Here is a 19204-nt window from a genome sequence, read left to right on the forward strand (position 1 = left end):
GTGGACGTGATCAGATGCCACTTCCAGCTCCTTCCACTTCTGCCAGCTGGACCCTGTATGTGATGATCCAACCTCAATCAAGACAACAACACAGCCAAATGAGTGATTGAGCTGCAAGATGGAGGATCCTGGACCCCCAAAACTAATGTGGGGAAGACTGCTCACCAACCTGGAACACCACCCTAGACTGTTATGTGAGTGAGAAAAACAAATGTGTTGTGTTTGGTTTGAGTGATTACATTTCAGGATCTATCTGCTGTGAGAGTTTAGCTTACCTTCACTAATTTATGGAGATTTGTGGCAGAGTTCCCAAATTCTACAAGTATCTGGATCCCTTTCAAACCCCACCTAGGACACCATTACATAAGGAAACTGAAGCCCATGAAAGTTAATGAATTTAAAATCACACAAGATGGTAAAGGTTAGGACCCAACTCTCCTGATAAAGTCACTTTGGCTTCTATGTCAGTATGTGTGGGTAAGGTATGCTGTACATGCCCATGAAATGACTATCTCAGCAAGGGGGAAGGGGAGGAAGAGAGGGGAAGGATGTATTTTCTTGGCCTAAATTACTGAGTCATAGCTACCCACGATAGTTAAATCATCTGGAATGAACACTCAACTCCGCGTTACATACAGTTAGATGGCAGATACTCTTAAGATTGTTTCTTGCACTCATTATCTCAACTAAATGTTGGCAAATGTGATCATTTGATATTAGGGGACCACAGTGTCATTAAGTCCTGGCCAATTCTCATTATACTACATTTTAAAGGAAAAAAGATGAAAAGATTTGAGTGGGGAATGTTATTTGGCTGCTACAGTTTATTTTACATATAGAAATGAAATGCTGTACAACAAAAGCATTGAAAAGGGAGATAATGCTGAAATAATAACTATTATTTGTCATTTAATGAATGCCCACTATTTGCAGGGCACTGTGCAAGACTTTATATAGTATATATTATCTCATCTAATCCCTGTATTGGTCAGCTTCGCTTCATTAACAAACAACCCTAAAGTCTCAGTGGCTTACACAACAAATGGTTCATGATATATGTGCTTCCTTGTATTTTTTTTATTCTGGGCTTAGGCTGAAGGAGCAGCCCTGTGGGGCAAACCATTCTTGTGGCAGAGGGAAAGAGTAAAAGAGCTGGTGGAAACTTGCAATGCCCCTTAAATCGTCTGCCAGACATATTAATACACTACACCCACTAGTTCTAGTTGCCAAAGCCCATCACATAGCCAGGCCAAATAACAATAGAGGAATGGGAAGCGGGAACTCTGCAGACCACAGGGTTGCAAGAGAGGACATATAACCCTCATACAGGAAATGGGGGAAGGAAACAATTGGGTACAACAATAAAATCTCAATCCTGCGAGAACAATATGAACCCTTGCCCCTTTCAGAGAGATGAGTCAACTCTACTAAGCTCCGTCCACAGGTTGGAAATATCCTTTCCAGTTAGGGTGATTAGGGAAGGCTTTAGTAAAATATTTTTGGGTGGATAAAGAGCAAGGACTTTCTAGGCAAAGGCAAAGGAAAGCGTCAGAGAACAGAGGTGAGGAAGAGTTCCAGTCAAATAAGCTTCTGGGCCACAGAGTAGGTGAGAGATAAAACCGGAGAGGACAGGAGTTCACATCATGGGGGCCCTTGAAAGCTGTGCAGAAGTGTTGAACTTCACTTAGGAGGCAGTCAGAAGCCTTTAGGTACTTTAGGTTAGAGAATGCCATGCTTAAAATGATTGCTTCTGAAGACTGGTCTGACTGGGGTGGGCTGATGAAGGGAGAAACAGAGCAGGGAGACCAGGAAGATCCCTGCATGTCTAGACTCCAGGAAAGGGTCTTGAACTAGGACGGTGGCAACTACAACAGGAAAAAAAAGTCAATTCCAGTGTTAATATATTAAACTATATCAAGTGTGAATTAAGCATGTTTAATCGCTATAACATACAATCTTGGTTTTGAAGGTAAGAGTGTTATGCAAATAACGCTTCAAGACAAGTTGCCATTCTCTTAGGATGAGAGAGCTGCCGCTACAGCCCCCTACGTAGAAAACTCCCCACTGTCAGGGTTTAAATTAAATGTTGGGGAGATGAGGAATCCAAGCTAAGGCCCCAGCCTGGGTGACTGGGAGAATGAGGGCCGATGGCCAATTTCAGGCTGAGGTGTGTTTCCCAGGTGAGAATCTCGAGCCTACATTTAGAAATTCGTATTTCAGGCCCTACTTAACAGGACAATGGTGTTTCCACAAACGAGATGCTCAGCAATGTGATGAGCACCACTGGAACTTCCTCTAACTTAAGATTACATTTTAGGGACACGGTAAGATATATAATTGATTCGAATGCTAATTATTTTTAAACCGTACAACTGTATTACAACTGAGCCTGCGCTAAGATTTATTAAGGAAAGAATTCACCTTGGTCATTAAGAGAAAAAGAGGAAAGCGAAAGGAAGCAGGCAGAGAAACTGCCCTCCGACAAGGGAGGGCATTTCGGGAGACCCGGGGCGGGACGCGGCGCGAGCCACGAGCAGGACGGATGTGCCGCAGGGCCCGGGATGGACGGACTGGGAAGCTGGCCACGCGGAAACCCACCCAGGGCCTTTCCAAGCCAGAACAGCCCGAGCCTGACGGGAAGGAAGCGGGCAGCAGACCTGGTGAGGAGGAGGGGCGCAGACTCCCGGCCCCAGCCGCGCGGGGCCGCCGAGCCCGGCTCCCGAGGGAGGAGACCCCTCAGACAAGACAAAGGCGCCAGCGGCGGGAGGCCGGGAAGCCGGGAGTGCGCGTGCGCCCCGGAGCGCGCGTGCGCACGGCGGCCTGCGCCGCGACCCGTGGCGTCCGGGGAGGCGGGCGGGAGAAGAGAAGCGCCTAGAGGAGCGAGCCAGGAGGCCGGGCAGGGCCGGGAGCCGGGGCGCTCGTGCGCGCCCACTGGTGGCCGGAGAAGAAGACGCCCGCGGACGCCTTACTGCCCACCCCTCCCCTAGGGAGGCTCGCGCGCCGGCTGCTCGCGCCTGCGCCGCCCGCCGGCCTCGGGGGCGCGCCTTCTCGCCGGCGCGCGCGCGCTCGCAGTTTCCACCATCCACCAGCTCCAGCACCAGCAGCGCCGCCGCCGCCCACCTTCTGCCGCCGCCGCCACAGCCACCTTCTCTTCCTCCGCTGTCCTCTCCTGCCCTCGTCGTCCAGCAGGTAAGCGCCGAGGCTCCGAAACCTGCCTCCCCCTCGGTCCGTCTGCATCCCCCCGCAGCTGCCCCTCGCCCCCAGCCCTGTAATAGGCTTCATGCGCTGGGCACGGGTGGGGGGCCGCGGCAGGAGCCCTTCCCTACGCCCTTTGCGCTCGGGGCTGGGGCCAAGGTGGCTTGGAAAGGGGCGCGTGCCAGAGATGCATGGGCTCGAGTATGTGTGTTTATTTGCGCTCAGGGTGAGGGTCCACATAATTGGCTTCGCGCAGTCCGAGGCTGTGCCCGCAGGGTGGGGCGCGGATGGCGGTGACCTGGAGGAGGGGTCTGCTCTGCATTCTCGATCTCCGCCTTTTTGCCGCAATGGGCGTGTGTCTATGTATGCAGAAGGGGAGGGGGGTCCAACGATGACCCCCGAAACCGAACCTGTGATCCGATTTCCCTGTCCCTGTTGCCGTCGGACCTAAGGAAGGTATGGTTCGGATTCTAGAAAGATGACTCCTTGTCTGCCCCTCCCTTCTCCTCCCCGGCCGCGATTCTGAGGGGGCCTTCGCTGCCCCTGATTTAAGGCGGTGGCCCGCCCCTCCCCCTTTTTTCTCCTTCAGAAATCCACAGGGGACATTTGGGGGCTGGGAGAATAGGGGAGATGGGGAGGGGTCCAGGCGCTGTCACTTTAGCTGCCCTTCCCCCTGCGCGCGCCTGGCACCGAGACGCGAACAGCGCCGTGCCCGAGAGAGGGTAGCGCGCAGATCCCAATGTGCAGACTCGGAAAGGCAGGGGTCACCCAGCCTTGCGAGGTGGACGGACCGGGCCGTCGGTCCTTGCCCGCGGGCGTGCATAGTCGCAGCCCCGCACAGACACGCGCTGGGCTGCAGGTGCATTTCGGGCGGCCCCCTTTCTCTGCGCTGTGCGCTCTGCGCCGGGCGTGTGCGCTCCCTGCCGGAGGCGCGGGGCCGGCGCGCGGGGCTAGCCCCTCACTGCGGCAGTGGGTGTGGACCCTGGTGGGCGAGGAGGGGGAGAGTGGGCTGTACCTCCTCTCAGCCCACCCCCGGTTTTTTTCCCCTCTGAACGTGAGGTGCCATCTTTTTGCGGCGTGTCAGATCTTTGCCGTGCCATGCCAAGCCGGTGGCCGGGCTTCGGAGGAGCAGGGCGGGGCTGTCATTTGGGAGAGGGGGCAGTCAGCGGAGAAATCCTGGCGTCTTGCTCCTGCGGGGGCGAACACTGGGGCTGTAGCCGGGATCTTCTTGGGGTTTCGCTGCTTTGTTTGTAGGGGTTACGTGATCTGCGCTGGGTTCCCCACCCCCCCTCCTTTGGCTTTTTTGAAATGAGGATGTTTTGCCGCCGCCCCTCCTCCTTTTCACCCCTGCATTTCCGAGCCTTTTGTTGGATCTCGGGGTTTGCTGGGATTGATGAACCCGAGTCACAGTCCCGGGGCTCAGTGGTCCCTGGGCTCAAATAGGTGGGATTTGGAGTCTCAGCGCACTGGAAGGGTGGCTGCAGAGAGACTAGCCACTCCCCAGCCCCCGCGCGTTCTGGGGCCACGCCCCACTAGCCTGCCTACCGAGGGGGTGCCGGCGACCCCCGGGAGCTAGCAGGCGGAGCCTGTCTCAGCTTTACGCCCTGTTGCTTCTCGCAGGACGTGTTGGTGGTGGTGAGACTCCCTTGGGTGCTGCAGCCACACCCATCTTCCCGAGGGGAATGGGAAGGGGCGTGAAGTGGGATTGTCATGGAAACCACAGGCCGAGCAGGTGGAGGCGTTGAGGTAGGAGGGACCGCGGCCCTCGGCCTCCTCGACGGCGGGGGTGGGGAGCCGCGTGCAGCCGCAGCCCTCCACCCCAGAGCCCGCGGCTCTTCCTAACTGACCGCCGGCGGCCTCATCCTGTCGGCGTTGCTGATACCGGTTTATTATTATGGCCATAGAGATGAATATTGGTAGAAGCGTGCGGGATTTTCGCTTACGAGTCCAGGTTCACCAGCACCCCTGAAATCAGGGAGGAGGGACTCCAGGCAAGCAAGCCCGAGCCTCGCCCTCGGTGCTTCTACACCTACGATGAGGCGGATCCGCGCGCCTGTCTGGTTGATTCTATCGCGGAAAACTGGCGCCGGGCGCAGTTGGGAGAGGGATTGGTATTTAGTGGTCGAATGGTCCCCGCAGGCCGCCCAAATGATCCAAATTTCCGGGGGATGGCTAGGCTAGGGGTCGGGAGCCCGCCCCGGGTCTGGCCGCCCCTGCGCGGCTGAGGCGTCGGGGGCTCCCGGCCAGGCGGGGCTAGCCGGGGCGGGCTGCGGGAGCGGCTCAGGGATCCATCCAAGCAGCCTCTCCTCCCCCATCCCCCAAAGATCTGGGCGCTCGATTCCATTCCAGACGGAGCGAGGGTCTCGGAGCGGCGCTGGGAGAAGGGGAGTCCGCGGCCACGGCTGCCAGTGGAGGTGTCACCTTCTGGGGGCAGGGGAGGGGGAGGGGGGAAGGGAGGGGGGCCCGCGGGGGCAAGCGCATTTCGTCCAGGGCTGGGAACAAAGCACACGCGCCTGCGATTTCGCTCCATTTTGAAATGTGCTGGCGGTTTGATGGCGCGCGCAGGCAGGCAAGGCCCGGGGCTGTTGAGGGCAGGGCCCCGGGGTCCAGGAATGGTTCCGACGGCGATCTGTAAACGCCGTCCCTGGCTCCCAGCGCTCTCCGCGCGCCTTGATGTAACTCACCACCCCGGGATCAAGAGGAAGGCAGCATTTGCGCTCAAGTTGGGTGCCTGGAGAGCTTGAGCCCGCCCCGGGGCCTCCGCAAGGGCCCAGGTGTGCTGCGAGGGCCACCGACTCCGCTCCCCGTCCCAGAGCTCTAGCAGGCCGGGCCCCCTTTCCGTCTGGAGAAAATCGCACTCTCAGCTTCTGAGCAGCTGTAACCCCACGACCGGGACTCAGGCTGGTCCCAGGCCCCAGGGCCAGTTGGAATGACCCGGCCAGGAACAGTAACTGCCTGGCCTGCCTCTCCAGGCCACGGCAAGCTCAGGCTCCAGGCTCGGCACCATGACTTGGGGTTTTAGCTGATCCCTGCCTCCCAACTGGCCAATCTCTCCAGCAGAAAGAGACAAGTCCCTCCTACCAAACCGTTGTTAAATCTCAGGTGTCCTTTTGTGTCATGTGATGTGTGAACCCACAATGTTGCCTATGTTTATACATAAGAATTGATTATACATTCTCCCATCTTCAAATCCTCCCTCTACCCCCCAAGTGTAAATACTTACACACATATAAATACAACCCTACCCCCACCCCCACCGCTGCCCCAGCCTGGTCTGGAGTGCCCCTTGAGGCTAATCAATTCCTTGGCTGACGTTTGCTTCCCTAATGGTGTTCCATGCAAATACCTGGCTTGACTCTGGACCATCGCTATTTGGAGGATGGGTGTGCTGTCACTGCTTTTTGGAGAGTCCTTTGCTGTACTGTGTCTCCCCCTCCCCCCAGGCCCTGTCTGCATGCACCATTCCAGGAGTGGCTTTTAAAGGGTTTTCTAGTATCTGGCACGGCTCCCCCCTGTCAGGAACAAAAGAAATGGATTATTCCCACAAATTGTGAGGAGAATACTTAGCCTCGGTTTGATTGAGGAAATGTTAGATTTATTCAGGTTGGCAAAAGAGCCCCTTCTGTGTGCAGGTGCCCTTTGGCCCACATGCCCTTTGAGGTCAGTGCCAGCTTGAAGACGTGATGAGATTGTAGTGCCTTTTGTTGAGATTGAATTTTCCATCTGCTCTTTTAATAGCAGTGCACACCACCCATGTGTTGAGAATTTTAAGAAATGTCTATTCCTTCTTCTCTCAGCCTGTGTATGAGGTTTGGATGATGTATCTGTAGCTGTGTGTGAACATGTGTAAATTTCCCTACTGGATGACACTTCTATTTATTTCATTAGTACCAGGTTTACTCCCTCCTTGAAAAAAATCACTCACAAATAAAAACACCCTTTGGGGCCTAATGCTGTGCCAGACATACCATAGGTATTCAGTTATACTCATTTAACAAATAAATGAATAAAATGGGAAAATGCAGCTCCTGAGGGTGGCGAAGAGAAAGTCTTGTAGGGACTTTAGTCAGAATCTTGACAGCAGGAAGGATCCTTCTAACCCAGTTTATCCCCAGCTCTGCCTGTGCCCTCCCTCCGCTGCACCCCCTGCAGAAGCCTCCACAGCCCCTGCCGAAGGAGCAAGGGGGAGACCACACCCCACCTCTCGCCACCTTTGGGGACGGCAGGTGCTCTTCTTGCAGGGAAATTAGCAGGAGGGAGGTGGGAAACCCCATTTGCCACTGCTCCTTATTCTCTCCGCCCCTGCTTTTCCACCATCCCACTTCAGAGACCTCCTTTACCCTGCCACGCCCCACAAACCCACCTGACCACTCCCAACTTGCCATGCCCAGGAGTTAGGTGCTTCGCTGCTGTGGGGGTTCACTCAGCAAATGGGGAAGAAAGGAGACCCCAGTCTCAGCAGGTGCAGGGGGAGGAGCCTGCCGTCCAGGCTGGGGCTCTCGGCTGTTTCCTGGTTCTCAACCAAGGGCGACTGAAATGTCTGCAGACGTTCTTAATTTTCATCACTAGGGATGAGGGCTTGTTTTTGGCATCCGGTGGGTGGAGGCCAGAAATGTTGCTAAACATCCTACAACACACAGGACAGCCCACGCCACAAAGAACGATGTGACTCCAGACGTCACCAGTGCCAGGCTGGAGAAGCCCTGCTGCAGAAGCGTTGTTACCCCAGCACTGCGAGCCTTATGGAGGCTTGCATTCATTGTTTCTAAGAGGCGCTCCAGAAATTATCTCACTTGTTCCTTAATAGCCCCCTGTGGTGCTGTTAGTAGCTCCATCTTACAGGTAGGGAAACAAGCACAGAGAGGCTCAGTCACTCACTAATAGTCACACAGCCAGAGAGTGATGGAGCTGGGATTTAAATTCCAGGTGTCTGGCACTAGTCCCTCCCCACCCCCAGCCATATGTGGGTTTCATGGCCTTTGTGGGTTAACCTGGGAACCCAAGCATGCTTTATAACACTTACCCAGTGGAATATATGGATTCCAAAACTCCTGGCTCCCAAATGAGCTTTTGGAAGAGTCTGAAATCATAGTTCAGCCTGGAATGGAGTTAGAAGAGAAAATATCTCTTCTCCAAGACATGGAGCCTCTACCTGCAAATCCAACATTTCTGGGCTGCTCTGTGCTATGATGGAGTAGCTGGGTCTGACTGGCTCAGAGAGGGCTGGACATCAAGACTAGAGGATGGGTCAGGTGGGCTCAGTTTGTGGCGAGGGGCAAGTCACTGCATTGTTAAAGGAATGACCAATCCCCATCATAGGTTCTACATCTCAGAAAGACTGAAGCACTGGCACTCACAGGAGAATGTAGGTGCCAGATGAGTTGGGTGGGCCTTCCTCAAGCAAGGTCCCCAGGTCTTCCTTGGCAAAGGCGTGTCCTGGAGGCCTCCCTCGCTTCCCACGACCCAGGCTCTGTGGTGAGCGCCCTGCCGTGCCGTGCCGTGGTGCTGGGGACTGCCTGAGACTCCTCGAGCCACCAGCCACGCCGGCAGAGGTACGAGGCAGCTGTGAGTCCATCCCCCACCCCCTGCGTGGGCGATCTGGATGTAGACCCGACACACCTGTCTTGCCCTGGCTGCCTTGCCAAAGGGGTTACTGTCCAAGAATTTGTTTCCTGTCTCCAGGCTGCCCTGCTTCTGCCACCTCTGCCAGGTTCCTTTCCTGTGCAGATGGCTGGGGGGGGGGGGTGGCAGGTGGGTGAGGCAGAGTGAGGCTGCCTGAGATGGTTCTTTAGCTTTTTGAGTTCTTGATGAGAAAATATTCTGTAGGTATACAGATAGAACATTCTACAACATACACACTGGACAGTCTTGCAGGTGTATTGGTTTCCGTTTCCATTTCCTTTAGTTTTGTTTTATTGGCATCTCAGCCAGCTCTGTGCTTGACCCCATCAGGGACACTTTTTAGAAATACAAACACCAAGTCAGTTAATCTCCAAGAACTATGTTTTGTGCCTGGACTGTTCAAAGGAAGGTTTGTGAGCACCTTGAAGGCAGCTGCTGTTTTTTCCTGGATGGGGCCGAATTGCAGGACCGTGTCCTGCCCACCTGGTGGCTAAGGGTGTTTGGATGAGACCTCCTGGGTACAAGTCCCAGCCCTCCCCACACGCACACTCATGGTAGGACCTAAGCCACGCTTTTTAGCCCATTGGAGAGTTTTTTGTCATCTCTAATTTGGGGTATAATACCTATTTCCTGGGCAGCTGTTTAAATGAAGCAGGGTTTAAATGAGGTAATATATGCAAAAGGCTTAGCCCAGTGGTTGCCATGGTGACTGCTCAGTAAATGGAATCATAGACGACAGCATCCTCTCGATGGACATTTGTGATTGGAGGAGGTGATGGACTCGGCGTAGCAGAGCAGTTGTTACCCTGAGTAGGGATCAGGTTAGGAAAAACGGGCAGCTGTCCAGCTCCTGGACAACAGGCATTGTCTGGGCGGAAGTGGATCCCCCTGAAAAGCACGCACACCCATGTTAAATGTCCAACAGAACTCTTCCCACAGGCAAGCGGAATGACTTATCATCTGCTGTGCCTGCTTCTGTCCTCTTCCTTCCTGAATCCGCTCCATGCCAGGAATAGACCGTGCTCTCCCCACACCAACCTAAACCGGACCGGCCCCCTCCCACCGTCCTGGGCATCGTGACTGGGCTTAGGGTGCTGCTTTCAGAGATCCGACCACTGAGAAAGCAAGGAGTACGTAATGAACGGTGGTGGTGCAGCGGTGGTGGAGAGATGGGGAAAAAATTCAGCGGAGTGTTGAAAATAACTCGTCTCGAACATCGTTGGTGAAAATGTAAAGTGATGCAGCCATTGTGGAGACAGTTGGGCAGTTCCTCAGAAGTTAAACGTAGAATTACCTTATGACCTGGCAGTTCTACTCATAGGTACCCGAAAGACCTGAAAGCAGGGGCTCGAACAGATATATTGCACACCAGTGTGCGTCACAGCATTATTCACAATAGCCAAAAGGTGGAAGCGACCCAAGTGAACATCAGCAGATGAAGAGATAAGTAAGAGGTGCCACCATCACCTACAATGGCAAAAGAATGAAAACTTCCCCCCTAAGATCAGACACAAGACAAGGATGCCCGCTGTCACTACTGTTGTTCAAAACTGTCCTGGATGTCCTAGGCAAGAAAAAATAAATCTTTTTAAAAAATAAATAAATAAATAAAACTGGTAAAAAAAAAAAAAAAGTAAGAGGTGTCATATCCATGCAGTGGGCTATTATTCAGCCATGGAAAGACGTGAAGTGCTGGTACATGCTACAACATGGATGAAACTTGAAGATATCATGTTGAGTGCAATAAGCCAGACATGAAGAACCAATATTGTGTGATTTCACTGATACGAAATACTTATATTTCATATAAGCAAATTCAGAGAGACAGAAAGCAGAATAATGGTTACGAGGGGTGAGGGGAGGGTTGAATGGGGACTTACTGCTGATGAATGTGAGTTTTGATCTGGAATGACGAAAATAGTCTAGAACAGGAGTTCTTACCCTTTTTTTGTTGCACAGACCCCTTTGCCAGTCAGGTGGAAACCACGGACCCCTTACTAAGTCCATACTATACTGTGTATTATTTTAAGGCCATTTTTTTCTTTCTTTATTATTATTATTTATTTCTCTCCCCTCCCCCTCCATTGTCTCCTCTCTGTGTCCATTCCCTCTGTGTTCTTCTGCCTCTGCTTGCATTGTCAGGCAGCACTGGGAAACTGCATCTCTTTTTTGTTGTTGTGTCTTCTTGCTGCATCAGCTGTCCGTGTGTGCAGCGCCATTCCTGGGTGGGCTGCACTTTTTTCATGCAGGGTGGCTTTTCTTGCAGGGCGCACTCCTTGTGCATGGGGCTCCCCTACGCAGGGGGTGCCCCTATGCAGGGAGTGCCCCGGTGTAGCACAGCACTCCTTGTGCACAGCAGCACTGCCTGTGGGCCAGCTTACCACACGGGTCAGGAGGCCCTGGGTATCAAACCGTGGACCTCCATATGATAGGTGGATGCTCTATCAGTTAAGCCATGTCTACGTCCCTATACTGTGCATTATTTAATAAATATATCACACTCGCACCAACACATCCCCACAAGAATAATGTTTTGTTTTTTTTAATTTGAATTCAAGCTCGTTGACCCCTTGTTAAGAACCCCTGGTCTAGAAATAGGTAGTGGTAAAAGTTACACGGTATTGTTAATGTACTTAAGGTAAAAGAATTGTCCACTTAGAATGGTTAAAATGATTTTTATGTTACATATATTTTACTACAATTAAAAATAATTTTAAAAAAGAAGGGAGGAATAAAGAAAGCATGTTACTCATCATGTAAAACAAAAAAACAAAACAAAATAAAACAAAAAAACACAGTGTTGAAGTCAGTAAACTAGCAAGCAGTCTTCACAGTGGACAGCTGAGAGGTAGAAAAAATGTTAAATAAAGCTAGGTCGTTGTGCACTGAATCCAAAGATTTTGAGCATCTGATAAGCATAGCCATATTTGAATTAATAAATTAGGCTTAAGAAGCCTCTTATTCATGAAATCAAGACTGAGAGTCATAATACATCAGTTTTTTTAAAAGTCAAATCGGAAAAATCCTAAAATGATACCTATTATAAGCGTTTAATGCATATAGACATGCTTTATTCACTCATCTTTTGATATAGAGCCCAGGCCTTCTCTTGGTGTTTGGATCAGCTGGTTGACATTCCTTATCATCTTTTTTTACCCACGGCACACTCACAATGCATTGTCTAGGACTTCTGATTTTGGTTCCTGGAGTCAAGGACTTTTGTAGATTAATCTGAAGGTAGAATCCCTCTAGAATTTTATACATTTTTCTTTAACATCCGATTCTTTGTTGTCTTTAACATCTCATTTGACAATAAAAAAACCAATTAGCTTCTTATCTTTATGAAGCCTTCCCAAAGCATTGAAATTAATTTTCTTAAAACCAGTTCATGGAGGAGTGGGGTGGGGAGGTGGGGGGTATATGGGAACCTCTTCTGTTTTTTAATGTAACATTTTTTGAGATGTATATATCTTCAAAAAAATACAATTTACAAAAATGATGGGGCTGGGGGGTGGGGAGAGGGTTACATGGGAGCCTCTTATGTTTTTCAATGTAACGTCTTTGTGATCTATTAACTTTAATTTTTATTTATTTTTAAATTTCTTTGTCTTTATTTTTTTAAATGTTACATTAAAAAAATATGAGGTCCCCATATACCCCCCACCCCCCAACTTTAATTTTTAAAAAGTGTAAAAAAAACACAAAAAAAACGGTTCATGATTTTAAAAGTTAACCTTTTGGGGAAAAAAAAAAGTGTTTTGCACTTGAATTTCATCAGTTTGCACCTTAAGCTGCATGCTTGTTTTAGCCAGTGTAATGCACCCGAAAGGTTTTGAACAAGCTCAGATGAGTTTTAGAAAGTGTTTGCCTGTGGCGCGGAGGCGGCTTTGGCTGCTGGCATCAGGCCCCGTGGACCCCAACCTTGAAGTATTCGCAGTCCTGCATTTCTGCTTCTTACGCCTGCATCAGTTAGAAGAGGGCCTAATGGGAAGACTCTGGTATTAAGTAAATGGTGAGTGTCCTCCTTCCTGCCCGTCTTTCTTCTGCAACTAGCCCAGCACTTGGAAATCATTCACATGAAATGCCAAGTTAAGAGGGTGGTGCAAAAGTCTCCTCCTAAGACTCAAAATAAATATAAATAAATTCTCTTTCCTATATTAACTCCCCTGAGTGAAGGAGTTTTTGATCAAGGTCTAGCAATTTTCAGACTCAGCTTTCACTCAGCAAGTAGGAGTTAATCTGAAGCGGCTGATAACGATGTTTCCTTCCTGGCCCTCTCCCTGAGCCCTGGCTACCCACTGCTGGTTTTTCCTTCCAGCCTATGGCCCGGTTTCCTCTTTTCCTGGGAATATTGTCTGGGGACCTCAGTCCACAGGTGTTCTACAGAAAGTCAAGGGATGCACTTTCATTCCTGTGTCCTTCTCCGGGGGACACCAAAGAATCAGAAGACCTTCCCCCCACCCCGGTCTATAATTGCCTATCATGTGATCTACAACCAACACAGTGCCAGCAAGGAAGTGCTGGGAAGCACCAATCATGGAATGGTGGAGCTCCGCCCCCCCCTTCCCCCCCCAGGGAAAGGGCAACTTTTCCTCCTGAGTTGGATCCAGTGTTCTCACCTTTTTTATATTATGGGCTCAGAAAAATTAAGTATAAAACTAATTATCATGAATCTATCCAGTTCTGCCATTAATTCACAGGTCATTTGAGAGGTGCTTATTTCTAGTTCTTTTTTTTTTACTTTTCTCCCATTACCCTCCCCCCCTTGTCTGCTCTCTGTCCATTCACTGTATGTCCTTCTGTGTCCACTTGCATTCTTGTCAGCGGCACCGGGAATCTGTGTCTCTTTTTGTTGCATCATCTTGCTGCGGTAGCTCTCCGTGTGTGTGGCACCATTCCTGGGCAGGCTGCACTTTTTTCGTGCAGGGCAGCTCTCCTTGCTGAGGCGCACTCCTTGCACATGGGGCTCCCCTACGCGGGGGACACCCCTGCATGGCACGGCACCCCTTGCGCGCATCAGCATGGCACGTGGGCCAGCTCACCACACGGGTCAGGAGGCCCTGGGTTTGAACCCTGGGCCTCCATGTAGTAGGTGGACACTATCAGTCGAGCCAAATCTGCTTCCCCAGTTGTTCTTAATTACTGAACAGTAACACCAAACATCACCCACTCTCATGGCCTAACTCTTAGAGTAGAGGGTTATTAGATAATTAATCAGCTGAAGCCAAATGCTTGAATGTCCAAGAGAAGAATACAACTTAAAGAATCTCTTTGGTTTATATACACACACTATATCTGTATACATAGATATGTATATATCGTTTTTTTCTTGTGAGTATTCACTATCTTATTTATTGTATGTCTGGATTTTTTATATTGGATTTGCTTAAACATGAACAGCCTTTGACTCTGGTTTTGATAATGTATCAGAATTTAAACCACATATGCTTTTAGGAGGTATCAGGGATTGAACCCAGGACCTCACTCATGGGAAGCAGGCGCTCAGTAGGTTGGGCTACATCTGCTCCCCTTTAAACCTGAATATGGAAATCAGTTGCATGTAACATGTTCTGGTGGGACACTGTGATAACTGTGGTGTAGATTCTATGAACATGTCCCTTTAAAAGCTGCCAGTTGCCAAGATTGAGCAGGAGTAGGTGTTTGGGAGAGTTACTATCCCTTCTACCATTCTGTCTTATCTTTTCCCTAAGAACAAGGAAAGTTCTCTGCTGGTCCCAGCAGAGATCTGCAGTTCAGTTTCTCCATGAGGCCAGCTTATAAAAGAAGGATTTCACAGATTTTAATAACAGAGTGATTATTGGTCAACTCACCTGAACCTTCTTAAACTCATATTAGTCAGGGTTCTCCAGGGAAACAGAACTAACAGGATATAGCTATATGCATATGTTTAAATATTAAGAAACTTATTATAGGAACTGGTTCCCATGACTGATAATTAGCAAGTCTGAATTCTGTAGGGCAGATGGCAAGTTGGAAACTCCTATAAAGGTTTCAGTGAATTCTAGAGATGGAAATTCTTCTTTCTGACCGCTGAAATCACCAGTTCTCCATTGAAGGTCTTCAGCTGATTGGATGAGACTTCTCGTCTCCTTTGTTGATTGTAGATACAGTCAGATGTAGATGCAGTCAACTGACTGATGATTTAAATCCACCAAATACCCTCACAAGTAACAATCTGTCATTGGTTGTTTGACCAAATACCTGGATACCAAAATCTAGTCAAGGTGACACCTGCACTTAACCATCACAAAACCCATGTAGTATTTCCCACTGAGGTTAAACATGTTTCCTGGGCTTCTTGCAACTGGATTCAGTTCTTTCTCCTTTAGTTCTAACCCTCCCTTAGCATTGAAGCTGCACCTGAGAAAAAACCGTGATGGCCTCACTCTCTTCCCTGTGGAACGTTAATAAAGACTGAATAGGGATAGAAGTGGTCACACAGCGAATGGACAGAGAACAGACAACTGGGGGGGGAGGGGAAGGGGAGAGAAATAAAAAATAAATCTTTTTTAAAAAAAGATTGAATAGATGGAAATGAATTATTTGCAATGCAACTAAAGCTGATGGAAAATGTAAAAAAACAAATTTTTTTAAGCCACAGGCAGAATTCCTGCTGTAAATTGACCATCTGGACCAAGCTTTAAAAAAAAAAAAAAAAAACACTTTCAAAAATATCGTATTGTTTTATGTGAGCAAATCTAAATTCCAAGAGTGAGCCCTCCCTTCACGTTTCTTCACATTCATCACTTCTTTTGGCAAAGGATGAATATTTTCCTGTACCTCCATTTTCCCATCTGTAAACTGGGGATTATGCAGTCTCCCCCGCTCAGGATGGGTGCAAGGGGCTGCTTTCTTTTCTCACTGGGTCGCTGTAGGATGGAAATTAAATATCTATGAGAATTCCTTTGAGCTTCTCAGGAGACAGGTGCCAAAGGAAGGTGGCGGCCTCGCAGGAGCCACATGGGATATGTGAGCTGTAGTCTCTTGTGGACCGATATCTGAAAAGGTGTAGCAGCTGCCACCTGGCTCCCTTAGCGCCAGCCAGCTGCTCAGGCGGTTCCAATGAGCCCTGGAAGCCTCAGATGCGCCCTGTACCTGGCGTGTCTGCACCCTTCTTTGGAAAGAAGGTATCCAAAGCCCCCCCACAGGGCAACGGGGTGGGTGCCTTTAGCGTGATGTCAGTGATTCTGTGCCCCTGCCAGGGCAGACTTCTCTGGAAGGACTTCCTTCTTGGCTCGTACAGTATTGACCCTTGGATGGAATTTCCTGGAAGCCTTTCTTTTTTCTCTGGGGTTTTCGTTTCCTCCTAATCAGACAGGGACTTGGTACAGAATCTCATTCTAATTATGCCCAGAGGCAGCCGCTCAGCCGCTTGGTGTCTAGCATGTGACCGGCATCGATTAAGGCAAGAGTGATTGGATTAAAGCCTGGGGTTGACTTTGATGGCATAATACTCTGACGGCTCTTTGGTGGTGAGCGGCTCAGCGAGCACTCATTAACTGAACGACTTTCCTTTGGAATTTGAATTGAGCTGCACTGGGTTGAAGTGTATTTTCCTCCACCCTGGGAATGGAGGGTTTCTCGCGCCTGTTGATGGTGGGAAGAATTTGGGGCCTGTAATTCCACCCTGACAACAGCCAATCTGCTCTATCCTGATGGAGTAGAGCATGATGATGGCGGTCCCCACATCATCACCCTGATTGCCGCGTGCTTACCAAACCCCCCTCACTACCGCCTTCTTCATGCTGGTCCCTTGCCAGGTTTGCCCACTTGGGTCACTGGAACCAGGCGTGAGCCCATGACTGAGCTGGCACCTGCTAGGTCAAGCCTGGGTCCCCGGCCTCGGCCCGCCAGCCTGTCCCGGCTTCTTCGTGGACGTCTGCTCTTCCTGCCGCTTGCTCACCCACTCGACTTACAGAGAATGCCCTCTCTCTGCTCTGTAGCCCTGTTTAACTCACCTGTCCTTCCCCCATCCCCATCCTCCCTGAAGTCTCCTCCAACTTTTGCACCCAAGATCTCAGAGTCTGCTCGTTTCGTCTGCACCGTGGTGGGTCCTGCAGCAGTGAATGCTTCCTTGTTTTCCCTCCTGCCTTGTTCTTGTGCACGTCTCATCTCCCACAGGGTATCAGTCCCCTGAGGACAAGGGTTTGTCTTATGCAGCTTTCCTGTCCCATGGGTGCCTTGCAGTCACAGAAGATAATTACTCTTGATTAATATAATTGGACGCTAATAGGCTGATGTTTGAACGAGTTTTACCTGTTTAAATAAACTAAGTTTTCTGCTTACTAGTTTGCACACAATTCTATTATACTTGAAAATTATGGAAACCATCTTTCCTTAAAATGTTTTTATTGCTTTACACTACTTCAGACCACCTTAACATGCTCCCTGTTGGTCCAAATTGGTTTTGATCTGTGAAAAACCATGCTGATAAGAGCAGTAGCAGATTGCATTTATTTTACTAAAAATGTGGCCTCATTTATACCCCATGACCACACACCAGTCAGGGATTATTATCCTCATTTCGCAGAGGAGCAAACTGAGGCTCAGAGCTTTCACAGCTGGTGAGGGAGCCAGACCCGGGCTGGGTCCAGGGCACAGCTCTCCCTTGCTGTGTCGCCTCTCCGCCTTGGAGCCTCGCCCCCCTCCGGTTCTGCCTTCCAGCGCCATTCGCCAGTGGAGGAGGAGCCAACAGGCGCATCTTAAGTGCTAATGACCCGAGAGGCTGTGCTGTCAGCCTCCATGAATGGGTCATATGTAATCCGAACCTGGAGAAATTATTTTAAGCCAAAAGCAAGACTCTAAACTGGGCTGCTATTTCATGTCGCAGTGACAGCAGAACCAAATTTAGTGTCGTGGGCAGGTCCACACTTACCGACCGAGAAGCCCATTTTTCTTCCAGTTCCTACAAAGCATGAAAAATGTTCTCACTGGCCACACTTCCAAGGAGGGTACATGTGGCCGGAGGTTGGAAAATGTGGGCAAGATGACCTTCAGATCCCTGGGTGGGGTCTACAGAGAGAAAGTTCGTTAATAGTGGGCACTGTCCCTGGGCAAGGCAGATAAAGTGAGCTCCCTGCTGTTGGGAAAAAGAGGCAGGGATGCCCCTGGGGAGGGGGAAGGGGGAGAAAGAGGGTGAGCCTGACTTAGCCAGCCTGCCTGGGTGTGCTGCTCCGCTCCCCCTACTCAGCAGCTGCTTTGTTTTTCCCATGTCTACACTAGCGTGTCTTCCACTCTGTAACCACGAGGAAGGGGCGTGGTGGGGATCAGAGAAGGGAGGGGCTCACCCGGATGAGTGGGGGGTACAAATTTTGCATTACTTGGGATCTGCAACTTCTCTGGGTACTTTCATGGACTGAAATAAATTCCCCTCGATCACCCACCCCCTCTAAAACGAGTCATTTCTCAGCTCTGTTCTTGCCTCCCACCTTCTCCCCAACATTTTTTTGAGATCCACCACCTAAAAAGCCAAGATACCACATGTGAGATCCCACCCTAGGTTCTGTTTTGTGGGGGGGGGGGAGGGGAATCATTTCAGTCTATAAATTGTATTCAGGGTAATTAGGGAGTAGTTCTTCAGGGAAATTCTTAAACTAGCCCAAACTGAAAGGTGGAGCCACCTGGAGAGGACATTGTCACTAACCCTGTGCTAATTTGGACTGGTTAGGGGAAGGTCAGCGTCAGTTAAAAAACTGAGTCACTCTAATACTTTTACTTGGATGCCAACCTCTAGGTTTTGGAATGAGGGGAGTAGTATGTAACATGGGGTCTCCTTAAACACAGAGGCATGGGATAGCTTCACCTTTAGGTAGCCTACCTGTGATTTCAGGATGCTGAGAAGTCCCCACCCCACCCCCATTCCCCAAATTGCTCCCAAGTAGAGCGTACTTCCTAGTTTACAGTATCTCATTTAATCCTTGGCACGACCCTGTGAGTTACGAATTATGTGTTTCTCTCTGTGCTTCTATGTTTCAGAGCAAATTGATTGAAATTTTAATCAATTAATCCTAGTGCCCTTTATTTGGTTTTTAATTTCTACAGCTTTGATTCCACTTCTTGGGGTTTTGCTAGGGAACCAGGCTCCCTAACTCGTCCATCTGTTGGACGATGTTTTGTTCATCTTTGTATCTTCAGTGCCTGGCACAGTACATGGAATAGAATAATCACTCAGCAACTGTCTGGTGAATGAATGAACGAGTGAACTCAATGCTGTTGAAAGCAAAAAGGCTTTTTTAAAGAGACCTGAACATAGAAGGGGAAGCAGATGCTTAACTTGTATATTTGTTCATCTTTCTACCTTTCTGGAGGTGGGGGAGTACCAGTTTGTGTTTAGAGTTTCTAGAAATGGAAGTGCATGCACCATTTG

The 19204-nt window shown here is 49.8% G+C and overlaps 1 protein-coding gene across 7 annotated transcripts in view; it reads left to right on the forward strand.

Moving 5' to 3' along the window:
• The first annotated feature begins 2810 nt into the window (after positions 1-2810).
• Positions 2811-19204, forward strand: part of MAPT (microtubule associated protein tau) — a 114842-nt gene continuing 98448 nt past the window's right edge. For 3 of the 7 annotated variants that reach the window (XM_058284441.2, XM_058284452.2, XM_058284455.2), the window contains exon 1: positions 3059-3189. The gene's annotated coding sequence lies outside the window, so the exon portion shown is untranslated. Of the gene's footprint in view, positions 3190-3521; positions 3652-19204 lie in introns of those variants that run through there. The other 4 variants (XM_058284453.1, XM_058284457.1, XM_058284456.2 and 1 more) reach the window with 3 other exon arrangements.

This window comes from Dasypus novemcinctus, chromosome 21 (assembly GCF_030445035.2).
Source record: "Dasypus novemcinctus isolate mDasNov1 chromosome 21, mDasNov1.1.hap2, whole genome shotgun sequence".
NCBI classification, from domain to species: domain Eukaryota; kingdom Metazoa; phylum Chordata; class Mammalia; order Cingulata; family Dasypodidae; genus Dasypus; species Dasypus novemcinctus.